Genomic DNA, 21397 nt, shown 5'->3' with positions numbered 1-21397 from the left:
AATACCATGTGCTTTAATTTTGCACACCAATCTCTTGTGTGGGACCTTGTCAAAAGCCTTTTGAAAGTCCAAATACACCACATCCACTGGTTCTCCCTTGTCCACTCTACCAGTTACATCCTCAAAACATTCTAGAAGATTTGTCAAGCATGATTTCCCTTTCATAAATCCATGCTGACTTGGACCGATCCTGTCACTGCTTTCCAAATGTGCTGCTACTTCAGCTTTAATAATTGATTCCAACATTTTCCCCACTACTGATGTCAGGCTAACCAGTCTATAATTACCCATTTTCTCTCTCCCTCCTTTCTTAAAAAGTGGTGTTACATTAGCTACCCTCCAGTCCATAGGAACCGATCCAGAATCGATAGACTGTTGGAAAATGATCACCAATGCATCCACTATTTCTAGGGCTACTTCCTTAAGTACTCTGAGATGCAGACTATCAGGCCCCGGGGATTTATCGGCCTTCAATCCCATCAATTTCCCTAACACCATTCCCCGCCTAATAAGGATTACTTTCAGTTCCTCCTTCTCACGAGACCCTCGGTCCCCTAGTATTTCCGGAAGGTTATTTGTGTCTTCCTTCGTGAAGACAGAACCAAAATACCTGTTTAACTGGTCTGCCATTTCTTTGTTCCCCATTATAAATTCACCTGAATCTGATTGCAAGGGACCTACGTTTGTTTTCACTAATCTTTTTCTCTTCACCTATCTATAGAAGCTTTTGCAGTCAGTTTTTATGTTCCCAGCAAGCTTCCTCTCATACTCTATTTCCCCCCCCCCTCTAATTAAACCCTTTGTCCTCCTCTGCTATATTACAAAATTCTCCCAGTCCTCAGGTTTTCTGCTTTTTCTGGCCAATTTATATGCCTCTTCCTTGGATTTAACACTATCCTTAATGTCCCTTGTTAGCCACGGTTGAGCCACCTTCCCCGTTTTATTTTACTCCAGACAAGGATGTATAATTGTTGAAGTACATCCATGTGATTTTTAAATGTTTGCCACTGCCTATCCACCGTCAACGCTTTAAGTATCACTTGCCAGTCTATTCTAGCCAATTCACATCTCATACCATCGAAGTTACCTTTCCTTAAGTTCAGGACCCTAATCTCTGAATTAACTATGTCACTCTCCATCTTAATAAAGAATTCTACCATATTATGGTCACTCTTCCCCAAGGGGCCTCGCACAACAAGATTGCTAATTAGTCCTTTCTCATTACACATCACCCAGTCTAGGATGGTCAACCCTCTATTGGTTCCTCGACATATTGATCTAGAAAACCATCCCTAATACACTCCAGGAAATCGTCCTCCACCGCATTGCTACAAGTTTGGTTAGCAGTGACAGGCGACCCTTCACTCTCAAAGGCATCCATGACCATGAGTAGCTCTGCGGACATTGGCATTTCCACCTCCGGTGTGGGCAACGGTAACCAGCTCAATGCATCAGCGCAGTTGTCGGTGCCTGGTCTATAGCAAATGACATAATCATAGGTATTGTGTTCCTAACACAGATGAAGCTACACACAGGGAGGTTAAAGTAACAGTGACCTCAGTCTTTATTAAGACACTCCAGAGTGAGGAACAGGTCTTAGGGGCTGGCTTATATACAGTGCTCCCAAGGGATGCTGGGATCCCTTGGGACCTCAGGGGATGAGCTCCCTGGTGGCGGAACATGGGAGTGCATGCTTTACAGATACACAACATCACTCGCCCCCGCAAAGTCAAAGTGAAAACTATTTACAAGGTGAGACGGTCGGGAGCCTTTCTTTCCCTGGTGGACCGCCTCGGTACAAATGTCTGTTCTGGTGTGTTGGCTGTGCCCTCGCTGGGCTGGCGTGTTGTTGGCCCTGCAGGGCTGCTGGGTGAGCCTGGCCTTGCTGGGCTGTTGGGCGTGATGGGTTCAATTTCCTGGTCCGGCGTGGTGTCGTTGATCCTTTGGGTGTGTGTTGTGGGCTCGAAAAAGGTGGTGTCTGCTGTGGGTTGTTCAGGGCAGTGTGTGAACCACAGCATCGTTTGGTCCAGGTGCTTTCTGCAAATTTGTCCATTGTCTAGTTTGACTACAAACACCCGAGTCTCTTCTTTAACTATCACCGTGCCCACGATCCACTTGGGATCATGTCCATAGTTTAGCACATAAACAGGGTCATTCAGATCAATTTCCCGTGACACAGTGGCGGGACCATCGTTTACATTTTGTTGCTGCCGCCTGCTCTCTACCTGATCATACAGATTGGGGTGAACCAGCGAGAGTCTGGTTTTAAGTGTCCTTTTCATGAGTAGCTCAGCTGGGGGCAGCCCTGTGAGTGAGTGGGGTCTCGTGTGGTAGCTGAGCAGTACTCGGGACAGGCGGGTTTGGAGTGCGCCTTCTGTGACTCCTTTAAGGCTCTGTTTGATGGTTTGTACTGCACACGCTGGTTTAAACGGGGCCGAGGTGATATGTTTGATCCCATTGCGGGTCATGAACTCTTTAAATTCGGCACTGGTGGAATATGGCTTGTTGTCACTGACCAGTATGTCAGGCAGGCCGTGGGTGACAAACATGGCCCTCAGGCTTTCAATGTTGGCGGTGGCATTATTTCACATTCAATCCATTTTGAAAAAGCATCCACCACCACCAGGAACATTTTACCGAGAAACAGGCCCGCATAGTCGACATGGATCCTCGACCATGGTCTGGAGGGCCAGGACCACAAACTTAGTGGTGCTTCTCTGGGCGTGTTGCTCAACTGAGCACATATGCTGCATTGCCGTACACAGGACTCTCAGTCAGAGTCGATACCGGGCTACCACACATGGGATCAGTCTATCGCTTTCATCATTACTATACCCGGGTGTGTACTGTGGAGATCGGAGATGAATGTCTCCCTGCCCTTTTTTGGTAGCACTACGCGGTTACCCCAGAACAGCCAGTCTGCCTGAATGGACAGCTCGTCCTTTCGCCACTGTAACGGCTTGATTGGCTCTTGCTTTTCAACAGGGATGCTGGCCCAGCTCCCATGCAATACACAGTTTTTTACTAGGGACAGCAGAGGATTTTGGCTGGTCCAAGTCCGAATCTGGCGGGCCGTGACAGATGATTTATCATTTTCAAAAGCTTCCATGACCATCAACAAGTCTGCGGGCTGCGCCACCATCAACAAGTTTGCAGGTTGCGCCATTTCCACCCCCGTGGTGGGCAATGGTAGCCGACTGACAGCATCCGCACAGTTCTCAGTGCCTGGCCTGTGGCAGATGGTACAGTTATACACTGATAGCGCAAGTGCCCACCTTTGTATGCGGGCTGAGGCATTAGTATTTATCCCCTTGTTTTCAGCGAACAGGGATGTGAAGGGCTTGTGATCGGTTTCCAGCTCAAATTTGAAGGCAAACAGGTACTGATGCATTTTCTTTACCCCGAACACACACGCTAATGCCTCTTTCTCAATCATGCTGTAGGCCCTCTCGGCCTTTGACAAGCTCCTGGAAGCACAGGCAACATGTTGCACCTTCCCCGCAACGTTAGTTTGTTGTAACACATACCCGACTCCGTACGACGACGTGACACATACTAGCACAAGTCTTTTACACGGGTTACACAATACAAGCAGCTTGTTGGAGCATAAAATGTTTCTGGCTTTCTCAAAAGCAATTACTTGGTTTTTTTCCCCATACCCAGTTCTCACCTTTGCGCAATAACACACGTAGGGGCTCTAAAAGGATTCTTAACCCCGGTAGGAAGTTACCAAAATAGTTGAGGAGTCCCAGGAACGACCGCAGCTCCGTAACATTCTGTGGCCTGTGCGCGTTCCTGATAACCTCTGTCTTGGCGTCTGTGGGCAGAATGTCGTCCGCCACGATCTTTCTCCCCAAAACTCCACTTCTGGTGCCATGAAGACGCATTTCGACCTCTTCAGCCACAGCCCTACATGATCCAGTCGCTGGAGGACCTCCTCCAGGCTTTGTAGGTGCTCGGGGGTGTCCCGACCCATGACCAATATGTTGTCCTGAAAGATCACCGTGTGTGGTACCGACTTGAGTAGGCTCTCCATGTTTCTCTAGAAGATCGCTGCAGCCGACCGAATTCCAAACAAGCATCTGTTGTAGATGAACAGTCCCTTGTGCGTGTTGATGCAGGTGAGGCCCTTCGAAGACTCCTCCAGCTCCTGCGTCATGTAGGCTGAAGTCAGGTCAAGCTTGGTGAACGTCTTGCGTCCTGCCAGTGTCGCAAATAGGTCGTCTGCCTTAGGTAGCGGGTATTGGTCCTGTAGCGAGAAACGATGAATAGTTACTTTATGATTGCCGCAAATCCTGACCGTGCCATCACTTTTGAGTACTGGAACAATCGGGCTGGCTCACTCGCTGAATTCCACTGGGGAGATGATGCCCTCGCGTTGCAGCCTGTCCAGCTCGATTCCACTCTCTCCCTCATCATGTGAGGTACCACTCGTGCCTTGTGGTGAATGGGTCTTCCGCGCCTTCGCCTCGGAAAAGTTTCCAATGCTTGACTCAAAAAGGGAAGGAAATTTGTTAAGAACCTGGGTACATGAGGCCTCATCGACATGTGATAGCGCTCGGATGTCATCCCAGTTCCAGCGGATTTTGCCCAGCCAGCTCCTTCTAAGCAGTGTGGGGCCATCGCCCGGGACAATCCAGAGTGGCAGTTCATGCACCGTGCCCTCGTAGGTGACCTTGACCATGGCGCTGCCCAGGACAGTGATAAGCTCTTTGGTGTACGTTCTCAATTTCGTGTGGATGGGGCTCAGGGCTGGTCTGAATGCCTTGTTGCACCACTGTCTCTCAAACATCTTTTTACTCATGATGGATTGGCTCACACCAGTGTCCAGTTCCATGGCTACGGGTAAGCCATTCAATTTTCCGTTTAGCATTATAGGTGGACACTTAGTCGAAAATGTGTGCACTCCGCGTACTTCAGCATCTGCTCAAAATTGAGGCTCAAAATTGCTTTGATCCACCATGGATCGATCTTCCTCTGCCACGTGGTGGTTGGCAGGTTTTGCAGAGCTTGCAGCTCCTTTGCAAGCTCGTTGGAGGTGCCCCATTGTTCCACAGCTCTTACAAACATACCCTTTGAAGCAGCATAAATAGGCTGAATGGAAGCCTCCACAACGCCAACAAGGTGTGAATTGCCTTGCAGTCATCCTTTGTTGGGGACTCTGAGTCATCTGGGTCATCTGAGGCCTGCTGGCAGTTGCAGACTCGTGGTTCTGCCCTGTATATTTCTGCTCGCAAACACAGTTCCAGTTAATTTATGAACATTGCCAGCACTTGGGAGCTGAGAAATTTGTTTGGTGTTATCACTGGTGGACATAAACGCCTGTGCTATCGCAATGGCCTTACTGAGGGTCGGTGTCTCTACAGTCAAACGTTTTCGTAGGATGGTCTCATGGCCAATGCCCAGTACAAAAAAGTCTCTGAGCATTTGCTCCAGGTAGCCATCGAACTCACATTGTTCTGCAAGTCGTCTTAGCTCGGCGACGTAGCTCGCCACTTCCTGACCTTCAGATCGCTGGCACGTGTAGAACCGATACCTCGCCATCAGCACTCTCTCCCTCGGGTTAAGATGCTCCCGAACCTGTACACAGCTCCTCGTACGACTTATCTGTGGGTTTCACCGGAGCCCGAAGATTCTTCATGAGGCTGTAGGTCGGTGCCCCGCAGACTGTGAGGAGGATCGCTCTCCTTTTTGCAGCGCTTCCTTCTCCGTCCAGCTCGTTGGCTACAAAGTACTGGTCTAGCCGTTCGAAATATAGGCTTCCCAGTCCTCACCCTCCAAGAACTTCTCCAGGATGCCCACAGTTTGCTGCATCTTTGCGTTGGATTCATATTCTCGTCACCAGTTATTGTGTTCCTAACACAGATGAGGCTGCACACAGGGTGGTTAAAGTAACAGTGACCTCAGTCTTTAATAAGCCACTCCAGAGTGAGGAACAGGCCTTCGGGGCCGGCTTATATACAGTGCTCCCAAGGGATGCCGGGATCCCTTGGGACTTCAGGGGATGAGCTCCCTCGTGGCGGAACATGGGAGTGCATGTTTTACAGATACACAACAATAGGTAGATAATGTCACCGCCCACCGCTGAATGCGGGACGACGCGTTGGTATTGGTACGTTTATGTTCTGAGACCAACGATATAAGCAGCTTGTGATTGGTTTCCAGCTCGAAGGGAAGCCCAAACAGGTACTGGTGCATTTTATTTACCCGATAAACACATGCTAAAGCCTCTTTCTCTACCATGCCGTAGGCTCTTTCCGCCTTGGACAGGCTTCGAGACGCGTATGCAACTGGTTGCAGTATGCTTGACTCATTGGTTTGCTGGAATACGCAGCTGACCCCATATGACGACACATCACATGTCAAAACTAGACGCTTGCATGGGTCATACAGTACTAGTAGTTTGTGGGAAAACAACAGATTTCTAGCCTTCGCAAAGACTCTGTCTTGAAGTTCACCACACCCAATCGTCTCCTTTCCTGAGCATCTTGTGCAAAGGCTCTAATACTGTGCTCAATTTGGGTAACAAGTTACCAATGTAGTTGAGAAGACCCAGGAACGAACGCAGCTCCGTCACATTCTGGGACCTGAGTGCATTTTTGATGACCTCTGTTTTCGCGTCTATAGGCAGAAATCTTTCGTCCAAGGAACTTGACCTCTGGTGCCATGAAAACGCACTTCGAACATTTCAGCCTGAGTCCCACTTTGTCCAGACGACGCAGAACTTCTTCCAGATTGTGCAGGTGCTCGGTGGTGTCACGACCTGTGACCAGGATGTCATTTTGGAATACCACGGTCCTGGGGACGGATTTCAATAGGCTCTCTATGTTTCTCTGAAATATGGCTGCCGCTGAACGAATGCCAAAAGGGCACCTGTTGTAAATAAACAGCCCTTTGTGCATGTTGATGCACGTAAGTTTCTTTGATGATTCAACCAGTTCCCGTGTCATGTAGGCCAATGTTAGATCCAATTTGGTGAACGATTTTCCCCCGGTTAGCGTTGCAAACAGGTCATCAGCTTTCGGTAGTGGGTACTGATCTTGTTTTGAAAATCGGTTGATCGTGACCTTGTAGTCGCCACAAATCCTAACTGTGCCGTCGCTCTTTAACACCGGAACAATGGGGCTGGCCCATTCTTTAAATTTGACCGGTGAGATGACCCCCACGTGTTGTAGCCTGCCCAATTTGAGCTTGACCTTTTCTCTCATCATGTGCAGGACCGCCCTGGCTTTGTGATGGATGGGCCTTGCATCTGGGCCTAGGCGACTCTGTACCTTGGCTCCCTGAAGCTGCCAATTCCCAGTTCAAACAGTGAGGGAAATTTGCTCCGCACTTGAGCACACAAATCGTCATCCGCTGATGACAAAGCTTTGATATCGTACCATTTCCATTTTATTTTCTCGAGCCAAATCCTGCTGAATAACGATGGGCCGTTGTCCGGGATAATCCATAATGGTAAATCATGAACCGCTCCTTCGTACGACACTCTTACTGCTGCACTACCGATCACTGGTTCGAGCTCTTTGGTGTAGGTACGCAACTTTGCATTTATCGGACTCAGTTTGGGCCTCTCTGCCTTGGTCTCCCACAACTTTTCGAAAGTCCTCTTGCTCATTATCGATTGACTCGCACCCGTGTCTAATTCCATGGATAACGGCACGTCGTTTAATTTTACCTCCATCATTATTGGTTGGCTCTTTGTTAGGAACACACATATGCTATACACTTCCTCCTTGGAGTTCTCAAATGCCTCGAGCTGCATTGCCAGATCCACGCTGAATTGATCATCATCCACGTGGTGTGTCGCAGTTCGCTTGCTCTGCTGTGGACACGTCCACTGAAGATGCCCTGTCTTCGCATACCCTCTGCATACATACTGCCTGAAGCGGCACTGATGGGGTCGGTGATTGCCCCCGCAACGCCAACACATTGTGCTTGGATTTGCGCCCGATGGCGGGCTTTGAGCGACTCCCGTTCTCGCATACACAGTCAAGTAGGCCCTTGATGGCGAACTTTGAGCGGCTCCCGGTCTTGCAGACACAGTTGAGTAGGCCCTGCCATGTGCAGCTCTGCTGGCTGTCGATACAATTTTGTACACAGTACTTGCCGTGGAGTTCCTGTTTTGTCGCGATAGCTGCTTCGTGATTTTCTGCGTGGACATGCAAGCCTCAGCAATGGTGATGACCTTGCTGAGGTCCGGCGTCTTCGCAGCCAGCAGCTTACTTAAGATCACCTCGTGATTGACCCCGATCACGAAAAAGTCACGCAGCATGTCTTCCAATGCAGGCCCAAATTTGCAAGGCCCTGCAAGATGTCTCATGTTGACAACAAATGCCGCTACATCCTGGCCTTCTGGACGAACGTGCGTATAGAAGCGGTATCTGGATATGAGGATTCCTTCCGTGGGTTTAAGGTGTTCCTGAACTGGAGCACACAGTTCTTTGTAATCCTTTTCTGTAGGAAGAGTGGGTGAGAGCAGATTCTTGATGAGTGCATAGGTCATGGGGCCACAGACGGTGAGAAGAACTGTCCTGCGCTTCTCTGCATCCTTGTCTTTGTTTAGGTCGTTTGCCACAAAATACTGGTCAAGACGATCCATGAAATCTTCCCAATCCTCTCCCTCATTGAATCTTTCGAGAATTCCACCAGTACTCGATCGTGTTGTGCTCACCATACTTTTGCGTGGGTTCGTATTTGCCTCATCGCCAGTTGTGGTGTATGAAATGTTACAATGAGCCAGTGACTAGGTGTCAGTCTTTAATGGCTTCCAGAAGTGAAGATACAAAGGTGAAGTTCAGGTTATATACTGGGCCCAGCACGAGTTTCCCGATGATTCTAGGACCTCCGACGGTAGTGCTCCCTGTTGGTGTGTAGACCTCGTGTACATACATTATAGGGATGTTGCACTTTATCAAGGAGGCTTTGAGGATGTCCTTGAAATGTTTCCTCTATCCACCTGGGCTCACTTGCCATGTATGAGTTCTGGTCCCAGTACGGTAATGACCACATCCCCAGAGGCCATGATATGGTCAAAGTGGCAAATGAAAGTGTGGCCAAAATTTCTAGCTCTTTAGGCTACTATGTTACAAGCCAAGCCCATCAACTAGCAGCTAGTTCTGGGGTCTCCACCAATAACTTAGTAATTGAGCCACACGGAGGAGGTAGACCCTACGTTCAATATGTGACTTTTACTGATATAGCTGATTTAGCCATATGAACAGTTGGGCTGCTATAATTGTTCCTGCAAAGGAGGAATTCCTACTCCCGATCGCTACCCAGAGGCCCCTGTATGTATGGATGTCGAGTGAAGAAAGGATCAGTTGTAATACTGTCCATAGCTGAATACAGCACCAATATTTACTGTCTGTGCTTGAACATGAAGAATGAGACAGTGTAGATCTTCCAAGCACATGCTGATGGAACTGAACTCCAGGAAGAGGTTAGCATCTTCAGGAGACACGGAGAGAAAATGGGGGTAAAAAGAGTCCCATGGCACTATGAAGCACTATGTGACAACACACACAGCAAGTCCCATCTTCACAAAGAGAATTCAACCCAAATTTAAGAAGTTCAATTATTCATGTTATCTAATTTGCATCAAAAACATGTTTCCTGTAACATGAAAGCAACAAACCGTGAGAGAATGAAATGTGAATTGTGCTATCTGCAGCAGAGTGTAAAGGTGCAGTCAAGATAAATGCTTCCATGATGTTAAAGTGAGAGGATTTTTTCACATTACTAATTGCCAGACAGCTGCAAGTCTGTTAGATTTTATTTATGGGGACCATGGTAACAAAGTTGGAGTCATTAAAAAAAAACTCTATAATTTTGTCCATTACACTTTGACATTTATCCGAGCGTAATTTTATTTTGCTTTTCAGTGCACAAGCATTTAAAAGAGCGAGGAATGATGCTGCCGGAAAATGGAACACAGTAGACAAAGATACCTAAGCATTCCCTACAGTATAGTGTGAGCTTGATAGAATGCAGGCTCTTCATTCCCCAGCCACTCTCAAATACTGATAAGGGAAAGACCAAGAGAGATACACAAAGTTCCACCAGTTTTTTCACTCATTCCCGGGATGTGGGCGTCACTGGCAAGGCCAGCATCTATTGCCCATCTCTAATTGTCCTTGAGAAAGTGATGGTGAGCTGCCTTCTTGAACCGCTGCAGTCCTTGTGGAGAAGATATCCCACAGTGCTGTTAGGGAGGGAGTTCCAGGACGATGAAGGAGCGGCGATGTATTTCCACAATGTCAGATCATTTTTGTTTAATTGTGAAGTATGAATAAAGAACCAAGGCCTTTAATCAAGGGAATCCACAATGTTGAAAGTAATAAGAGAAAAGACAAGGTAAGTCAACAAGATCGTTATTAGGCAACTGGTGAGGGAGAAAGTAAGACTAAGGAAGGTAAGGAGTATTACAGTTTTGAGAACTTGGGAAAGAATGAGTTAAAAAAAATTGCAATTATTCTTGACTTTAGCATAGTGAAGGTGCAGGAAGGAATAAAGACATGTAAGAAAATGAAAATTTTTCTATTTCATTAAAGTCTTTTCTATAACAATTGTTCTTTTTCTAAAAATTCTAAATATAAAAAAGAAAGTTTTCTTACAGACAATTTCAAACTAGGAAACTCTTTACAGTTTCTAACAGAGTGGCTTAAAGCATTAACCTTTCACCTCTGGAACCTGGCTTTGATACTAAACAGACTAATGGAGATGTTCGCTGATGACTGCACAGTGTTCTGTTCCATTCACAACTCCTCAGATAATGAAGCAGTCCGTGCCCACATTCAGCAAGATCTGGACAACATTCAGGCTTGGGCTGTGAAGTGGCAAATAATATTCTCACCACACAAGTGCCAGGCAATGACCACCTCCAACAAGAGAAAGTCTAACCACCTCCCTTTGACATTCAATAGCATTTTCATCATCAAAGTCCCCACCATCAACATCCTGCGGGTCACCGTAGACCAGAAACTTTACTGGACTAGCCACATAATTACTGTGGCTATAAAAGCAGGTCAGAGATTGAGTATTCTGTGACAAGTGACTCACCTCCTGAACCCCCTTTCTACCATCTGCAAGGCACAAGTCAGGAGTGTGATGGAATACTTTCCAGTTGCCTAGATGAGTGCAGCTCCAAAACACTCAAGAAGCTTGACGGACAAAGCAGCCCGTTTGATTGGCACTCCATCCACCACTTTAACCATCCACTCCCTCCACTACCGTGCACCGTGTTTGCAGTGTGTACCATCTACAAGATGCACTGCAGCAACTTGCTAAAGCTTCTTCAACGGCACCTCCCAAACTCGCACCCGTTACCACCTAGGAGGGCAAGGGCAATAGGTGCATGCTAACATCACCACCTCCCAGTTCCCTTCCAAGTCGCACACCATCCTGACTTGGAAATTCAATGCCATTACTTCATCGTCGCTGAGTTAAAATCTTGGAACTCCCTCCCTAACAGCACTGTGGCAGTACCTTCACCACAAGGACTGCAGCGGTTCAAGAAGGCGGCTCACCACCTACTTCTCAAGGGCAATTAGGGATGGGCAATAAATGCTGGCGTTGCCTGCGATGCCCACATCCCATGAACAAATAATGAAAAAATACATTCCAAATCCAAGAATAAATATAAATACAAATACAAAAATCTGTGTGGTAGGTTAGTACAACTGAGTGGCTTGCTAGGCCATTCCAGAGAGAAGTTTAAGAGTCTACCACATTGCTGTGGTGTCTGAAATCATATGTTGGCCAGATGAGGTAAGGACAGCAAATTTCCTTCCCTAAAGGACATTAGTAAACCAGATTTTTTACAACAATCTGGTAGTTTCATGGTCACTACATTACCAATACTAGATTTTTATTCTAAATTTATTTAATTAACTGAATCTAAAATCCACTGCCGCTGTGGTGGAATTGGCACTCACGTCCTACCTGGATTACTAGTCCAGTAACATAACCACCATGCTACCTTACTCCGTTATGTCAATGATGATATGATGACCTGTCGATGACAATAAAGCATGCGTAATGACAAAATTCAAAGCATTTATCTATGACCCATTTATCCTGGGTAGGAAACATCCTCGAATTTTCAAGCATGTAAGTAAGGAACTAAATTCTGCTTAACATTTTGCAAGCTTCGGTAATACAGACTGTGGGCTCAATTTTCCCCATTTATCTGCACCGCTTTTTTGGCGTGCACCATTTTTTTTCAGTAAATAAAAATCTCCAAGTTACTCCAAAGTTTCTGCGGCAGCATAATTCACTGAGGTACGATTTTTTTAGGCTACGATTTTTTTGAGTGATAGGGAGCGTAACCTGATGTCTGCGCCAGTTTTTGACACTTAAGCAAGTTTGGCCAACTTACATTTTTAATAGAACGGCGTATGTAACCACTCCCAACAAACCTTCTGGGTACATAACAAAAGTCAGCACACATTACAAAATCGGTGAAGAAGGACGCCATTATTTTTAGCTGAGAGAGTGAAGAAGGCAGAGAATATGCATCATAAATCTTCATTTTTTGAAAGTCAAATGGGAGAAATTGAACGTGTAACGGTTCCAGGAACCCCCGACACCCCCCACCCCCGCCCCCCCCGGGCTTCTTTTGAAGCTGAGCCCCGAACCCCTGTATCTGGGCGAGGGAGCAATGCTGCCAGCCGATGCTCTGACCCTCAAGCCCGGTGAGGAGAGGAGAGATGGTGGGGTGGTACTTTGAAAAAAATCTAAATTTCTACAATTGTATTACACTTTGTTGCTCCAAATGTCTTCATTGAATGCTAAGCTTCCCGTTGTAAGCATGCGCAGATGAAGGTGTGGTCCATACTAGGGCATCCACCTTAGAGAGAGAGGGAAGAAGAGATGTGAGTGATCTGTTCTGCTGTTTTGAGGTTATGGCAAAACTACAAGTTAATTATGGGGGTAATATTGACAATGTCTTACCTCATGCAAGCCTTCTGCATGATGGTGCTGCGGAGGAGAAGAGTGATTAGACTGCATCACCTGAGCAACTTCAGAGCACGTAGGATGATTGGCAGGAGGCCTTATCCACGTCGGGTATATCGAGACAGGCGTTCATACCTGTACCTGAGTGATGCAGACTGTGTGAGAAGGCTGCATTTCCACAAAGATGTTGTAACCGAGATCTGTGACTTAGTAAAAGCAGACCTGCAACCTAGAAGCGTCAGGGGAACTGCTTTGTCAGTTGAAGAAAAGGTTACTGCGGCACTTTCATTCTATGCACCTGGATCATTCCAGGCCACAACTGAGGATGTGTGTGCCATTTCTCAACACGCAACACATATCTGTATTCGGTAGGTGACTGCTGCATTATATGCCCGGAGGAATGACTACATAAAGTTCCCCATGACTGCTCAGGCAATGAGTGACAGGGCTGTGGGCTTCTCCAGGATTGCTGGCTTCCCCAAGGTACAGGGCTGCATTGATTGTACACACATCACCTTGCGAGCACCTTTGGAGGATTCAGAGATGTACAGGAACAGAACTGGCTTCCACTCAATGAATGTGCAGCTCGTCTGTGATGACATGCATCGCATCGTGTCAGTTGGTGCAAGATATCCTGGGAGCACCCATGATGCTTTCATCCTACGCGAGAGTGCAATATCTGCCATGTTTCAGCAGCAGCCAGAAGGGCAGAAAGATGAGCGGGAATACAACATGTCGCACATTGCGACGTGCAGCATAATGGAGAGGACCATTGGCATCTTGAAGCAGCGTTTCCGAGTCCTGGACCATTCCGGAGGCTACTTGAAATATTCCCCTGAGATTGTCGGTCAGTTCACTGTTGTCTGCTGTATCTGCACAACTTAGCCATCATAAGGCAATGCCAGCTGGTAATAGAAGACCCACCTGAGGTGAGAGTGGCCGATGATGAGGAGGAAGATACAGATGACGAGGAGGAAGAGGACGAGGAGGATGAGGAAGCCATGCATCTACCTAAACTCAGAGCACAACTGCAGAGGAGGGCGGGCCGTCGTGCCCCTTTAATGATTGCTCGAGCCTTGCGCTTGCAGCTCATCCGTGAACGCTTTGCTACCTGAAGGCTGAGCGGCAACTATTCAAAATGGACCATGTTTACTGTTTGGACCTGTTTGGACCTGTTCCGTAATGTTGTGTTGTGTTAATAATGGAACAAATAATGTAAATGATTCAGTTATAATTTAAAATAACAACAACAACAGCAGCAGCAGCAAAGAAAGGCTGCACCCATCTCTCCTCCACCTTATTTGAAGAATGCCCACTGCGCTTGGTCTTACTGACTCCACCACCCCTGTCCGCAGGCAGTGGCGCAGCGTTTCTCAGGTTGGTACCAATTTATTCTTTCGAGCATCTCGGGTAATGCACACTTCTTGTTGGGGGGGCGTGGGCAGGCAGTAATGTGGAAGGCCCAACTTGGGCCTCTTCAGAGGTTGGTCGGGGGATTGGAATGGGAGCGGTAGTTGATTCCGTCAATGACCGCGGGCTCTGGGCATGTTCCCTTATTACAACAGCTAACTCCAACATTCATTCCTTCATGTGCATCGACAGTGTATCAGCTACCTGCGACATTCTGTCCCTCATGTTCACCGACAGTGTATTAGATACCTGTGACATTCCCTCCCTAATGTGCCCAGACAGTGTTCCCATTTTTCGCAAGAGTGTTATTACTTCTCCCGACAGTCCTAGTACCTCATCACCCACCCCCACTGATAGAGTCCAGGAGTGATCGCTTAAGGTCATTGCTCTCCCCACTCATTGCCATCATCTAAACCACATTTATTACATCCTGCATCTCAGGAGAGCGCTGTCGAGCTCTCCTTCTCCTCATCACCTTGGGTGTGGCTCGCTGCATCCCACTGGGACCCGCAGTCTTGGATGGTGGGGCCCTGGTTGTGCCTCGCTGCACCCCACTGGGACCTGCAGCCTTGGACAGTGTGAAATCATGAAAATTTCCAACCACTCAGGAAAGGGGCTGGCACCTCAATGGGCAGCACCAGCACCTCCTCCAGAGTGCAAACAACAATGGGGGCTTCACCCTCCCCCTCCCCCTCCCCCTCATCACCATGCTCTTGGTCTGGAAGGTGGGATTGGAGGATGTTTTCCTCTTCAGGTTCATCCGTATGAGCTCTTCTGTATCGGCTTCAGCCTCGTCAGGGTTGGCCTCAAGTTCTGCAAAATATAACAGAACGGACAAATGGTGAGCAGCAGAGGAGGGGGCAGGGTGGGTGGCATGAGTAGACTCACACAGTGCAGACAGCAGGCTGATTTGAAGGACCACGATGAATGATAGCACATTGCATCAACTGAAGCGTAGCTGATGGAGACATCCCCATGAACCGAAGCATGGCTAGCCCGCACAGTACTTAACATTTAGCAAAGCCAGACTCTGGAATTTGCAGGACTTACCCTCTCCCTCGAGTGTGGGCCCAGCTTGTGCAGTGGTGGTTCTCCAGGCAAGACCCATCAAAGCAGCGTCCCTGTCTTCCAATGGTGTCAGTGGGTGCAGATTTGCCAGGCCTCCTCCTGTTAGAGTTCTCTCTCTTTTGTTGTGTGCCACCTTCCTGCTCAAAGATGAAAATATAACTTTTTAAAGACAGTGTCTTTCTGCTGGGTGGGACATACAGATGGTCACATTTACAATTGCAATTCCAGTGAAAACATGAAAATATTACTTACACCAACTGCTTGACCAAGGTTCTGCCACTTCTTTTTGCACTGGCCTCCGGACCTTGGGGTGGTCACCATTGCACAGTAATCTTGTGAAAGTTGCTTCCAGCATTTCTTCATTGCTTTTGGTGAAACTTTTATTTGACCTCTGCTGGTGTCCAGCTCGTGCCACGTGGCCTCAATTACAGTAACCAGGGCCTCCACTTCATCCCGTGAGAAATTCTTGGTCCTTGAGCCGCGTTGCATATTACAGCTCCGATTTTTTTCCACTCAGATTTAAAGTTCTCACACACAACTGGCTCTTTAATATTGGCTGAATGCAGACCGGGAGGTGTACTGGGCATGAGCACCCATACCAGTCACATAAAAAACGTCATTTTTTTTTCCACGCCTGTGCAGAAGGAGGGGGGGGGGGGGGCTCCTTTTTTTGGCGTAGACCTTAGGCTCCATCCCCCCAAAGCTAAAGGACAGGCTGCGCGACACCAATTTCAAAAATTAGAATGGGGAAACTTAACGTTTTTTTTCGCAGAGTCAGGCCCCCCAAAAAATGGGCGTAACTCTTCAAATACGCCAAAAAACGGCATTGGGGAAAATTGAGCCCTGTGTACCTGAGGACTGAGAACCTGGGAATAAATAAAGGTTTCAATTCCATATGCAATCATTTTGATTCATGAATATCTGACACAAACAAGCATCAGTGAAACAAATATTTTGAAGAAACTCAAATAAAGAAATAAATGTCAAAAATCTAGGCTAGATGTGATAAATCCTAAAATCCTCAAGAAAATGAGAGAGGAAATACATGGACCCAAGGTTCCAATGATCCTTTAGCCCTTCACCATCAGCATTATGAGCTATTTAACTGATATAAATGACAGGATGTTCTGGCTGTGGATACTTCGTACAAATTGTTTTACAGACGAGATCCTGATTGTTCTAATTACTTTTTAGAGGCAGAACAACACCCCACCAGGTGGCAGATGGAATATAATGTGGGGAAACATGAGTTTATTCACTTTGGCAGGAAGAATAGAAAAACTGAATATTTTTTAAACGGTGAGGAACGATTACATGTTAGTATGCGGAGAGATTTAGATGTCCTTGTTCAGGAAACAGAGTTAGCATGCAGGTGCAGGTGGAGGAACGGTGAGAGATCGTGGCGGAGGTGTGGTGAATGTTTGTGGTGGAGGAGCAGCGAGAGATCATGGCGGAGGAACGGTGAGAGATTGTGGAGGAGGTGCGCCGATTGTTTGTGGCGGAGGAGCGGCGAGAGATCGTGGCGGAGGTGTGGCAAATGAGGGTGCGGGGCCCAGAAGAGCCAAGGGCCATGGGGCAGCATGGGCCAGCCCACACTGTGATATGTGTGCGTACTAGGTCTGTACAGCAGAGCAGATCTCCAGTCGTCCTGGTTAACCCTTGCCACTGGATAAAGTCCTAGCTCTGTCAAGCCCGTGTGGTGGCTGATGTGCAACGGTCACCACATATTAAAAAAATCTACGCACAGACACCTTCCACCCCTTCAACTGGAGTTCAGGACTGGAATATCGGGTCCTTCATTGAAACATCTGTGAATGCATGTGGAAGCAAGTCATCCTCGTTTGAGGGGCCACCTATGATGATGATGATGACAGCAAGCATTAGGGAGGCAGTAGCATGTTGGCCTTTCATGCAAGGGGGTTGGAGTATAAGAGTAAGAAAGTCTTGCTACAATCGTACAGGGCTTTGGTGAGACCACATCTGGAATACTGTGCACAGTTTTAGTCTCTTTATCTGAGGAAGAATATATTTGCCTTAGAGGCAGTGCAACAAATTAGACTGATTCCCAGGATGATAGGGTTGTCCTTTGAGGAAAGATTGAGTAGATCGGGCCTATACTTGCTGGAGTTTAGAAGAATGAGAGTTGATCACATTGAAACATAAAAGATTCTGAGGGGGATTGACAGGATAGATGCTGAGAGGTTGTTTCCCCTGGCTGGAGTGTCTAGAACTAGGGGCACAGTCTCAGGATAAGGAGTTGGCCATTTACGACAGAGATGAGAAGGAATTTCTTCACTCAGAGGGTTCTCTATCCCAAAGGGCTGTGGATGCTAAGCCATTGAGTATATTCAAGGCTGAGATAGATAGATTTTTGGATTCTAGGGGAATCAAGAGATATGGGGATAGGGCAGGAAAGTGAAATTGAGATCGAAGATCAGCTATGATCTTATTGAATAACAGAGCAGGTTTTTAGAGCCTCTATGGTCTACTCCTGCTCCTAATTCTTATATTCATCAGTTTGACGAAAGGTCATCGACCTGAAATGTTAACTCTGTTTCTCTCTCCATAGATGCTGCCTGACCCGCTGAGATTTCCAACATTTTCTGTTGTTATTACTTCTAACAGTCTCACTCAGCTCACACATGAATAATGGCCAGAACATAAGAACATAAAAAATAGGAGCAGGAGTAGGCCATACGGCCACTCGAGCCTGCTCCGCCATTCAATATGATCATGGCTAATCCGATCATGGACTCAGGTCCACTTCCCTGCCCGCTCCCCATAAACCCTTATTCCCTTATCAGTTAAGAAACTGTCTATCCACGTCTTAAATTTATTCAATGACCCAGCTTCCACAGCTCTCTGAGGCAGCAAATTCCACAGATTTACAACCTTCTGAGAGAAGAAATTCCTTCTCATCTCAATTTTAAATGGGTGGCCCCTTATTCTAAGATCATGCCCTCTAGTTCCAGTCTCCCCTATCAGTGGAAACATCCTTTCTTCATCCACCTTGTCAAGCCCCCGTCATAAGTTTCCACTGGATTTGCTCCTATTTTTTTGGAGAAACTAGTTTTTTTTGGAGTATCTTAAAAATCACAATTCTCCACATTTAGTTTGCTCCAGTTTCAGTGAGTTAGCTCAGTTTCTTTTTAGTTCAGTTTTTTTTCCCAAAAGAGGGCGTTACCAGCCACTTACGCCTGTTTTGGCCATTTAAGCAAGTTTAGACAGCCAATAGTTACTCCAAACTAACTTAGGCCAGCGTATGTGTCCACTTTTGAAAGCTCAGAAAAACCTTGCGGACACTTTAGAAATCAGGCGCAGGTAGCCAGAGATGGGGGGAGGAAGGGAAGTTAGAGGATTTTCCAAAGCACTCTACACTTCACAACAACATTAAAGAAGCATAAGTACATTTAAAGCACTCAGCATTAAACAAAGCAGTACATTTAAAGCACCAAGTACTAAGCAAAGCACAAAAATAAGCATTCAATAACAAATAAAAAATACAAGGAAAGCACCAAGACTTACAAAACACTAAACTAAGCACAAAAAGTAATAAGCAATTAATTAACAAATAAAAAATAGAAGGAACCCTGCACCTAAAGCACCATGACCAAAGTAATAAGCAATCAATCAATCAATAACAAATAAAAAATAGAAATCCTACCTTTATGTGAAGGGAAGGCAGCGGGCCACTGATGAGAGAGAGGGGAGGAGGGGAGAGGGGAGGAGGGGGAGGAGAGGGGAGGAGGGGGAGGAGAGGGGAGAGGGGAGGAGGGGGAGGAGAGGGGGGAAGAGGAGGGGAAGGAGAGGAGGGGGAGAGGAGGGGGGAGAGAGGAGGAGGAGAGGAGAGGGGAGAAAAGGGGGGAGAGGAGGGGGGAAGAGGAGAGGGGGAGAGGAGGAGGGAGGGGGAAAAAATTAAACAGACGAGCCTGCCCAGGTCCCATCCTACTCATGTCTTGCCCCCAATCTCTTTGCTTTTCTGCTGCCCCTGCCCCTGCCCCCGAACATCTCTGAGACAATGCCAAGGAACATTCAATGGCATCAGTCATCTTCCTTCTTGATGGTCACTTTTGCCAGCTCCTTCTCCCTTTCTTGTTTGGATTTCTTTTCCCAGGATATCCTGACTCCGATGACGGATATTGCCACCTGTTCCCTCGCAGGTCGCGGCAGGGAGTCCATTTGGCCAGGCCTAGGGGCGGCGTGCTTCAGGCCCCTCCCTCACAACCTGCAGCACTCGCACACAGAGTCTGGGGGCGAGGAACAACTTCACATGCGCGCACACTCTAGCGCACATATGCAGAGGTCCTGGCACTGTTTTCAGCGCCGGGACCTGGCTCCACCTCCCACGCATTCTGCTGCGCTACGCCAGGGCCCTACATCGGTGCTGCTGTGTGGAGAATACGAAGGTAAACAATAAGTGCCGTTTCTGTTCTAAAAAGTCGCCGCACCTCATGGAGGTGCGCCATTCTAACTGTAAGTGCAAACTTGGGCCCAATATCTTAGACGTTTTGATAAAATCACCTCTTATTCTTCTGAATTCCAATGAGTAGAGGCACAACCTACTCAACCTTTCCTCATAAGTCAACCCCCTCATCTCTGGAATCAATCTAGTGAACCTTCTCTGAACTGCCTCCAAAGCAAGTATACCTTTTCTTAAATATGGAAACCAAAACTGCACGCAGTATTCTCGGTGTGGCCTCACCAATACCATATATAACTGTAGCAAGACTTCCCTGCTTTTATATTCCATCCCCTTTGCAATAAAGGCCAATATTCCATTGGCCTTCCTGATTACTTGCTGTACCTGCATACTAACCTTTCCTTTTGTGTTTCATGCACCAGGACCCCCAGGTCCCACTGTACTTCAGCACTATGCAATTTTTCTCTATTAAATAATAACTTGCTCTTTGATTTTTTTCTGCCAAAGTGCATGACCTCACACTTTACAACATTATACTCCATCTGCCAAATTTTTGCCCACTCACTTAGCCTGTCTAAGTCCTTTTGCAGGTTTTTTTGTGTCCTCCTCATGCATTGCTTTTCCTCCCATCTTTATATCATCAGGAAACTTGGCTACGTTACAATCGATCCCTTCATCCAAGTCGTTAATATAGATTGTAAATAGTTGGGGGCCCAGCACTGATCTCTGCGGCACCCCGCTAGTTACTGGTTGCCAACCCGAGAATTAACCATTTATCCCAACTCTCTGTTTTCTGTTGGTTAGACAATCCTCTATCCATGCTAATATATTACCCCCAACCCCATGAACTTTTATCTTGTGCAGTAACCTTTTATGTGGCACCTTGTCAAATGCCTTCTGGAAGTCCAAATACACCACATCCACTGGTTCCCCTTTATCCACCCTGTCCGTTACATCCTCAAAGAATTCCAGCAAATTTGTCAAACATGACTTCCCCTTCATAAATCCATGCTGACTCTGCTTGACTGAATTATGCTTTTCCAAATTCACCTGAACAAGAGTCAGTTCCTTCACCAAGAACAAATGAGAAAGAATAATGATTTTTGAACAGTTCTGAGAAACAAGTAACAACCAGTAAAAATATCCTTTCACATTTGGGTATGATTAATTTTAATTGAGAGGAAAAAGATCAGTGCTTGATTTAAGAACATGTGGCCGCATCTTGAAACCACAGGAATGATCAGTCCTTAGCTTTCACCAAATCCTGCTATTAACTGGATAGCTATCAAAGACCTTTGGCTGATAGCTGTGACCATTGCTTATAAAAATCAAAATTTGCCAAACACAATATCTGTTTGCCATTGTCCCTGTTGAGACTGTGACAGTTTGTCTACAAATCTGGCCAACAATGATCTTGTGTCATTAGTTCTATCTCCAGGACTGGTGTTGCACAATAACCCAACCTGCAAACATTCACATATGACATAAATCAAACAAAAACAAAGATACTTGCAAACAAAATGTATTTGTTTGGCGATGGGGCGA

Source organism: Pristiophorus japonicus, chromosome 2 (genome assembly GCF_044704955.1).
Source record: "Pristiophorus japonicus isolate sPriJap1 chromosome 2, sPriJap1.hap1, whole genome shotgun sequence".
NCBI classification, from domain to species: Eukaryota; Metazoa; Chordata; class Chondrichthyes; family Pristiophoridae; genus Pristiophorus; species Pristiophorus japonicus.
This window is presented reverse-complemented; position numbering follows the sequence as displayed.